This window comes from Cupressus sempervirens, chromosome 7 (genome assembly GCF_028749045.1).
Source record: "Cupressus sempervirens isolate cs-2001-9-10 chromosome 7, ASM2874904v1, whole genome shotgun sequence".
Classification (NCBI taxonomy): Eukaryota; Viridiplantae; Streptophyta; class Pinopsida; order Cupressales; family Cupressaceae; genus Cupressus; species Cupressus sempervirens.
This window is the reverse complement of record NC_143124.1, coordinates 390,079,578-390,090,030: the sequence shown is the minus strand read 5'-3', so window position 1 is coordinate 390,090,030 and position 10,453 is coordinate 390,079,578.

The following is a 10,453-nucleotide window of genomic DNA, read 5'->3' as shown; positions in this document are numbered from 1 at the left end:
GATGACTATAAAAAGGATATTAATGTATCTAAATGCTATAGAAGACTATGGGTTATATTACAAGTGAAGTGATAGATTTGAACTAAAGGTTTTCACTAATTCAGATTGGGCTAGAAATCTTGAGGACAAAAAAAGCACTAGTGGAGGTGCATTCTTTCTAGGAAAATTTTTGGTGTCATGGACAAGAAAGAAGCAAATTTGGATTTCCTAATCAATAGTTGAAGGTGAGTATGTGGCAGCTAAAGTGAATTGTTCAAAACATAATGTGGCCTAAGCAAACATTGAAAGGTATATATGAAGAGATTATAGATCCGGTAGTTATCTATTGTAATAACCCAAGCACTATTAACATTTCAAAGAATCGTGTGATGAACACTTAGATAAAGCACATTTCTATCAAGTATCACTACTTGAGAGAATTAGTTCAAGACAAAGAGGTGAAGCTAGAATATGTAAATAAAAAGGAACAAATTGCTAACATATTTACAATGCTATTACCCAAAATTGTTCATGAATATCTTAGAGGTAAACTAGGGTTGATTCCCCTAACTAAAGATACTTAAGAAGACAAGGTGCATTGCATCACATGTGCTAATCAAAATATTTTATAGAATGGTGCAACAAAACACTACCTTGGGACACACCTAAGGTAGAATAATTCAATAAAACATAAACATATCAGTCATAGACTTATTTCAGATGTATGGAAAATCTAATGCAACTACATGTCTTTGGCATTGTTGTCAAAGATGGGGATTACTAAGAAGAGGTCAAAGAGGGAGAGATTACTAAGAAAGGAGAGCAAGAGAAATAAACTGATAGAGGGAGTTTGTATGGATGAGAATAAAAATAAAGCTAAGGATATTGGTCAATCATGGTAGTGAAATCTTTTGGATTGTATGGTAACCTAGCTACTACTAGTATTTAAATATTTGAGATGTTGCCATCAATGCCAAAGAGGGAGATATTTGGAAACTTACAATTGGAATAATTATTTTTTTGACATTAATGTCAAATCTATGGATGAGACATAATGCTACCTAATCCAAATGTCATATCTATTTAATTGATGAAGAGGATTTGAGAAGTTACACACAACTATACCACCTATAGGAAAGGTTGAAGTTATGAAAAGAAAGATACAATAGACATTTTATTAGATATACTTTGATAAAGAAAAGTAATTTTATATATCAACAAAGCTAACCTAAGCCAAGAAAAAGAGTAAAATACTAAGGACTGTCAATTAATTCTAGTGTCAACCAAGCTATAGTTAGTGCCAAGAAAATCTAGTGTTGACTGATCATTAGCATTGATTGAGAAAGTTAGTTGATGCGGAGCCAAAAGGATTTACAAAAACTTAGTATTTTAGTGTTAACCAAGTATCATAATTTAGAGATTGTCGAGAGACAGTAAGAGAACAAAATTCAAAGAAATTATAAAATCAAGCTGACTTAGTTTTTTTCCTGAGAGCTATGAAGTGTGTTGAAGATAATATTGATGAGTTGGAGCATTATATTCAAGGAGGTAATTAGGTAAATACCTAATAGATAGATTTTAGATAAGTTTCTATAGGATGATCAAGAAGATGAATAGATACATTGGATCAAATTGTATCTGATCATAAACCATAAGATCTACAATGGATGTAAAAATTGGTAAAGCACAAATTTCCTATTTAAAGAGATACAAAACCAAACATTTTGTGTCATTTCTAGTCAAGGCTAACCAACAAATGTATGAGTGAGTTTGTATGTTAAGAAAGGTATATAGAGAAAGATTGATAAAAAATACACAAGTGTGTGAATGTGAAGGTAAAGGAGAAATCTTGTAGATATGATGCTCTTATTGATAAGTAAATTGGAGAAGAAGGATGAACTGTTGTTGAGAATAGTGGACTAATTGCTTAAAAGGCATCCAAGTAGATCAAGATCAAAGATGATAGTGAAAGGCTTATCAATGAACTAACATAAGGATTGAAATAAACCAAAAAAAAGTGATTTTTAATCACATTGATCAAACCTAGTTTTTTCTTTTTATCATTGTAAATAGTTTGTATTGAAATCCTTTTAACAAAGGTTGACCTAACAGTAATTTGAAGATTCAACAGTCTCTATAAATCTATTAATTGTGTGACATTCTAAATGGAATCATCAAATTCCTCTTACAAGGCCACTTTGAATAGGAAGATTAAATCCTCTAACCAAGTGACATTTACTAGTGTGTATTCTAACCTTTAACAAGGTTGGCTCCTCATAGAACTCACTTCAAAAGAGTGAAAAAGAGTGACATGTTGCTGGTGGTTTTCTCCCAAATTGGGTTTCCACATAAAATCCTAGTGTCAAACTATAATTAATGTTTACATTTGTTAATGTTTCCATTATGGAATGAAAATTATTCTTATGATAGTTTTATAGTAGAGAACAAGCAAGAATAGGATAAGAAGAACAATAAAGTGTTTAATGTTTAATTGTTCAAGTGGTATATATAGACATTGAGTAACTTATTCACCCCACCTCTTAGTAATTCTAAACATTTCTTACATTTTGTTTATATGATAGTATGTTTTGAATTCATTGATGGTAGTTTAGGAAAATAAGTAAAGAATACGTTGAATGTTTGTGTTACATATTGTATAGGTAACATGTAGGCCAACTCTAGTAGATCTTTTGGGTCCATTGATGATGTGAAAATGATGTAGATTAAATAATTGTTGAATCATTTATTTTGGTAGTTGTGATGAAATTTCATGGAAATGTGTATGTTCATTAGTGTGTTTTCTTAAAATGTTAACACTTCTTTTGATGCCTTTCGGAACTCCTTAGTATGTATTTTGGTTCCTTTCTCTTCTTCCATTTTTTCTTAAATCTCTATGTCAATACCCATTTTAGTACATGGTAAGATGACATTTTATCACCTTTTTGGCAATATATTTTGGTGCATTCATCATTTCTAACTTCTTTTTTCACCATCCCTGATACCCATGCTTATCTCTCTTTAGAATTATCCAAGTATAAGTCAAATAGGTATACCTATAATAGTATAGGTTAACTAGGTTGACATATACCTAGGCCTTTTGTGGTCATCGGAAAATATTTTTCTGAGTTGTTCAATTATTGTATTTTGTGCCCTAGTTAGGTCTCTTTATTTTCAATACCAAAAACTACTATATAAGCGAGCTTGGGTGCTTCATTTTGACATCAAGCATGAATGTACCATCAAGAAAGCATTTTATAAAAATATAAAAGAAATCTTAAGGAATACATCAAGCTCTCTAGTATTCTTCAAGCATTCTTCAATATCTAATATTTCATTCTTCTTCTTCTATCAAAATTGTAGTGGAGTTTTGATTCTATAGAGTAAATCTTATATTCCTTCATTTAAATAATCTAGTTTAGAATCAAGCTAAGTTACAAGCACTCTCATTTATGAGGTTTTGACATACATAATTCCTTTCTAGTTTTTGGTGAGACAAGGCTATTAAATTAACATACTTCACTGCATGCTAAAATCAATTGCAAATACATTATCAATCATATTCTTTAAGTTTGGATTCAATTTTACTACTTGTTAGAATTTATTTTATTATTCATATTTTAATTTCAAGGTTGATTCCTCAATCTAGTGTTTGACCTAGGCAAGAACTCCAGACCTAACAAAAATCTTTTTTTCTTGCATGTAGATATAGGTTATTAATATTATAAATTTTGAATTAGAATCCTACTTTCAGAATCGTTCGATTTGTTTCACATGAGTGAAATTTTCAAACTAAAAAATGCCATGAACTTGTATAAAATTAACTTCTCTTCAATATATTGTTCAAGTTTTCTTTTAAGTGGATTATTTTCTTATATAAAATATATGTTGTAAAAGTATGAAAGTATAAAAATTATTTAAATCATTGAAATGTAAGATGACTCATTTATGGATTTTTAGTTCCTATCCTAAGCTAGAGAACTATAGGAAATGACTAAAATCTAATTGTTGATTAAATTTATGAATTTTAACTAATCAAACTTCACTAATATTTTTCACAATATTATATTTGACTCTTTAGTATAATTATATGTAAATTATTTAATTTTAGTAATTTATAAAAAAATATAACCTAGTTGATTTACAAAACAAGTGCCACATAGTTGGTAACATTTTTCATTTAAGTTTTATTACAAATAATAATAATATTTACTAAAAAACATATTAATAAAATTTTCAAATAATAAAATTTATAAAATAAAAATGAACATGTTTAAAATATAATAGATGGTTAAATGTTTCAAGTGTACAAAGGAAAATAAGAAAAGTGGTCATTGTTTTATAAGAAACTATATTAAATTACTTTTTCATGAAAATATTAAAGCATAGGCTTATGATTTTCATTAAATGAAGTGGATAAATACCATAAAAGACTATTATTTGTAGTAGTTTGGAATAGGTTATATGTACATTGTTCAAAGTTATAGTTGTGTACTTAAAATCATAACATTATAGCTAAAAAAATTGTAGTATGATAGTTAGGAATAAATTATATTAATATGTTAAAAGTTATAGTTAAAAATTGCAATATACATCATCATAATATGAAATTAATTTTTGGCTAAAAATTGTAGTATAGTTCGAAATAACTTATATGTAAGATTAGCTTTGTAATGAGTATCATAACATAGTCAAATTGCCAGATTTTTGAATGGAGAAAGTCTGTGGAAAAACTTCCCTATAACATAAATTGCTTTTCATCAATGAAATTACAAATAAATAAATTTATCTTTTTATTTATTTTTTAAAAAGTTATTTTAAAAACATAGAAAAGCCAAATGTCGGGAATTCAATTATTTGTTTGAGAGTGGACTTTTTTGGAAATTTTCACCATTACAACCAAATTTTAACTACTATTGTATTTTCTATAGGCAATATACTATTGTAATCACTTATTTGTAACTAGTGATTATTTTTTCTACTTCAATGAATTAAATGTAAGTATTTGTTTTTCAAGTTTAAGCTTTAATTTTTGGAATGTTTATATGTATTATTTTTAACTTTGAAAATTGTGAAAATTATTTTCTTACAAATTGATTGGCTCATATATTTTGGGTGTTATATGAGTAGATTTGTAGGAACCACTACCTAAATAAAATATTTATAAAAATATAAAACTAATATAGTGACATGATAAATTTCATTTTTTTATTTTTCTATCTCAGAGCTAGTGATTCTACATTTCTTGTTTTATATGGTAGGGTTTAAATTCAATAATAATTAAAATTCTTTCTTTTTTTATTTTTTAATTTTCTGTAAGTTCTAATTAGAATATTTATGTCTCACTTTTAATTTCCAAAATCATCAATTTATTTTAATTTAAATTTGATTAGTTCATATATTTTGAATCTGAGGATGAACGAACAATAAAACATATTAATAATTTATCATTATTATAATAATACTATTAAATATTATCATCACTTTCTTACTATAAAATTTTTAATCTTCAACTATGATAACTTTCAGCCAATAAAAGCCACTACGTGGCACTTGTTATTATGGTTAATATTATGGTAGTGGTTCAATGAAAACTTTCTTTTTCTCTCATAATTCTTTTTATCTTTTTATATAAAAATCTATATTATATTTGAAGAACTAAAACGTGATCTTTATTATAAGACTATTATCATACATTGAAATAGATACATATAATTTATAATAAATTTAAATTTCAAATTATTTTTCCATGTTTGTTTTTATATCTGCATAATTATATTTTTTGTAAGCTATAATTGGAATGTTTATACATCTCACTTTAATTTTCCAAAATCATCAATTTATTTTACTTGAAATTTTATTAGTTCATATATTTGAATCTTACTATACTAATATATGAGGATGAACTAACAATAAAATATATTAATAATTTATCATTATAATAATAAAATTACATTCATATGAAATGTTAATTAAATATTGATTAAACACTATTAAATATTATCATAAAAAATCATGACTTTCTAACTATAAAATTTTTAATCTTCAACTATTATAACTTTTCACAAATACAAGCCACTACATAGCACTTGTTATTATGGTTAATATTATGGTAGTAGAGTAATGCCAATTTTCTTTTTGTCTCACATCATTCTTTATTTTCTTACATAAAAGTCTATATTATATTTGAAGAACTAAACCATGTTCTTTATTCTATTACTATTATTATACAATTTCTTGACATTGAAATAGATACATATAATTTTTAATAAATTTAAATTTCAAATTATCTTCCCATGTTTTCAAAAATCTACATAATTTCTAATTTCAGTTTTTTTCAAATACCAAAGTCATATTATTAACAACTATTTTTCTAATGTTTCAAATTTCTTGAATAAATTCAAGAATGTATTTTGGTTGGAACTTAGTTTCCTTGCAACCTTATTTTGTTTTGGATTGCCTTAAAAGTTCTATAGAAGCATTATGGATTCAAACTGTTTACAATCTATATTTATTATTTATTTTTCTATTTTTAGAAGTCCTCTTATACATGTTTCCATTTGATAAATAATTATTGCCCTCATTTGAATTTTTCTTAATTATTTATAAAAATAAATTCAATACTTTATTACTCTGTATATATACACAACATTATATAAATTTTATGCTACTATTTTTTTCATATTAGAATTATTAGTGAATTCAATTTTATCTTTGGAAAATCAAATAATTAGTAATTAATATAATTAAAAGTTTTTAAAAAATAGCTACCATGTCTATAATACATCTAAATTTTCCTAAGTAGTTATTTAAACATTTATTTAATTGGCTTTTGCTGCCATTCTCTTATTCTATTTTTTTCAAAACTTTGTGTCAATACCCATTTCTACATGGCAATATGGTATTTCATCACCTTTTTGGTTTTATATTTCGGTACACGCATCACTTCAAACTTATTTTTTCACCATCCTTGAGACCCCATGTTTATCTCTCCTTAGAATAATCCAACTATAGGTCAACTTGGTAGACATATAATATTATAGGTTGACTATGTTGACATATACCTAGGCCTTTTTTGGTCTTAGGACACGATTTTTTTAATCTATTTATGTTATTTTATTTTGTGGCCTAGTTAGCTTACTTTGTTTTCAATACCACAAACTAGTGTCTAATGGACCTTGGGCACTTCATTTTCACATCGAGCATGAATTTGCCATCAAGAAAGCATTTTAAACAATCAAAAGTATATCTCTTAAGGAATACATCATGCTTTATAGTATTCTTCAAGAATTCATCAATATCTAATATTTCCTTCTTATTTTTCTATTAGGTAGTGGAGTTTGGATTCTAAGGACAAAATCTTAAATTTCTTCATTCAAGTTATCTAGTTTTGCATCAAGCTAAGTTACAAGCACTCTCATTTATGAGGCTCTAACATACATAATTTTATTTTTATTTTTAATGAGTCAAAGCTATTTAAATAACATACTTGATTGCATGCTAAAATTGATTAAACCTACATTGGTAACCATATTCATCATTTTTGGATTCAATTTTACTACTTGTTATAGTTTAGTTTATTGTTTAAACTTTTAATTAGAATCATACTATGAGAATCCCTCCAAAGATCTAAGTTCAACTAGTATTTTACCTTCTAAGAACATGTTGAGTTGGCATAACATATACAAGTAAGTGTCAAATAGGTTGACCTATTTCTCGATATTTACAGTTTTTAATAGTTGTGGGGTTTATTTCCCGATTTTGGATCTAGTCCTAGTTTCTAGTCTATTGAATTTTTGAGTTGAAAAGGATTCCACTACAAATTTTTGAGGCCGATCACTTTATCAATCAGTTACTGGTTAGTCAATATTGTGCATTTGTGGTTAAGGTTTGAAGTTCATGGATTATTGGTCTCCCACCCTCTTCCACTAAACTCAAGATGTAATGTCCCACTCAAGAACCCAAAAGAAATAAACCTAATATGTTATAAATTTTACGAAACTATTTCTTTTTAAAAAAATTTAAACAACATCAAAGTAACAATAATGTTGAAGAAATATATACATACACATCAAGAACACATAATCAATTACCAATACAGTTTCAATTCCTCAAGGGTTCCTTCACGTTGAGTCATATTTAAGAAATTTTTATTAATAAGTTTAAGCCTCAATTATAATTTCTAGAATCATAAAATGAATAAACACATACATAATCATAAAAGAAAATGCATAAGTACAACTAATAATATGAAAGCACACCCAATGAATAACATCTAGTGCACATGTCATAGGGTATGTGAAAATAGATACAAGTACACCAATATACAATACAATATCCCATAGGATCTCAAAGCACATGATACATAGATACATCAAATGAATAGAAGTCTTCAAGATAAGAGAAAGAATGATAATAGTATCACTATATCAATGAGCATCCAACATCTATCAATCTAAGGGGGACCCAAATGGTAAGAATACATTATCTCTTGACTATGTGGTCACCTAATTAGGCTTCCACTCCCACCGTGCAATAGAGATAATGTATGATTCACAAACAAATAATCAAATCATAAAATAATCCTAGGCCGGGAATCTTGATAGACAAAACTACCTCAAGGATCTAACAGAAACTACTCAAGAAAAAGAGATAATCAAAATTGAAAGGACACTTATTCCAATACTAACATCTCATACCAAGTCAACATAAATATACCATGACCAAAAATATACAAGCACCTAGAAATCAATATCAAGTGACACAAGAAAAATGACCAACAAATAACAACTATAATCAATAAAAGTAAACTACCAATCACTAACTCCAATTTAATAAAACATCGTCAATGAATAACTAATCATTCATTAATAAAAGTCAACCATCAATAATAAATGACATCTAATCAATTAGTAACAACTCACTAAAAACACACCATCAAAAGTTATGTCCAACAAATACACCACTAGAGGAAAATATAAAAAGACTATGAAGAAGACTCAGGATACATACTATGGAGTGTATTCACATGAGCCAACTCTAAGGTTACCTTGGCAGTGTCTCAAGACCTCGACCCCCTAGTGATTCTATGCAAAACTAGAATAGCCTCTCATAATGATAAGGAAACTAGTCATACCTCTCAATAGGCATCATCTTATTCCCATCCTTAGCATGTTAAAGCACTCAAGGCATCGATGAGAAAAAATATCTAACCTATATTTTTAATATATCTCAAGGAAAGTGCTAGGAAATATATTTTTATTAGTATGTTATCACTTGTTACACAACTTACAATGAGTTACCATGGTAACCACTTCGGGCCCTAGCCCCCATTGCAAGCCACTCCCATAGATATGCACCTAGACTACCTTCCTAAAAATTCCAAACCACAATAGTGTCCCATACCACAAAAGTAATATTGATCAAATTTGGTTCCTTAACAGGAAACCCCCAAAAATAACATTTTTTCTCAAAACCCAACTTCTCATAAATGCTTGATAGCATAAAGCTCATAAAACATAAATCTTAATTCAAATATAAAGTTCATCATGACATACAGTCAACTAATCATAAAGTAAATCTCAAAAATGCCTCTAGTGCACATCCTAATTTGGCCAACTAAACAACCCACAAAGAGAAACTATCAAGAAAATAAACATCACAAGACTATTAATAGAATATTAGAAAACACATAGTTTTCAGTCACATGATTTAATTCCACCAATTTCTCTTATTTACTTTGGGTCCTAAGGATGTGTTTAGAAATAAAGTGAGAATATACATGTTAATATGAATTGTTGTGCTACTATACTTATTTAAAATAATAAGTATTTAAATATCAAATTTTTTTTGCATATAAAATATTATGCAATATTATCATGTTATTAATTAAAATAATCTTAAACTATAAATGATTTAAATAATAACATCAATGTATATTATTAGATTAAATATTAATATCAATTTCATTTCTACAATATTAATTTAACTTCTATATAAATCCAATATTAACATTTAATTTTTCTTTAATTTATAATGCAACTAGAGATAAAATTATAAATTTAATTGAATTATTTATAATTTCTCTGATAAAATCAAATAGTTATTAACTGAAAGATTATAAAGTGAACTCTACCACAACTTCTCTTAAAATAAAATTATAGATATTTATTTTTAAATTTTTAAATTTTTTTAAAAATAAATATGCAATTAGTATTTACATGTCTTTGATCTCTCAAATATGCAACCATACTATACTTAGTTTTCTATTTTTAGCATATTTATTTTCACACGCATGTAACCATATTATACTTGGTTTTCTATTTTTAGCATATTTGTTTTCACATGCATGTAACCATACTATACTTAGTTTCTATTTTTAGCATATTTGTTTTCACATGCATGTAACCATAATATACTTGGTTTCTATTTTTAACATATTTGTTTTCATATGCATGTAACCATACTATACTTAGTT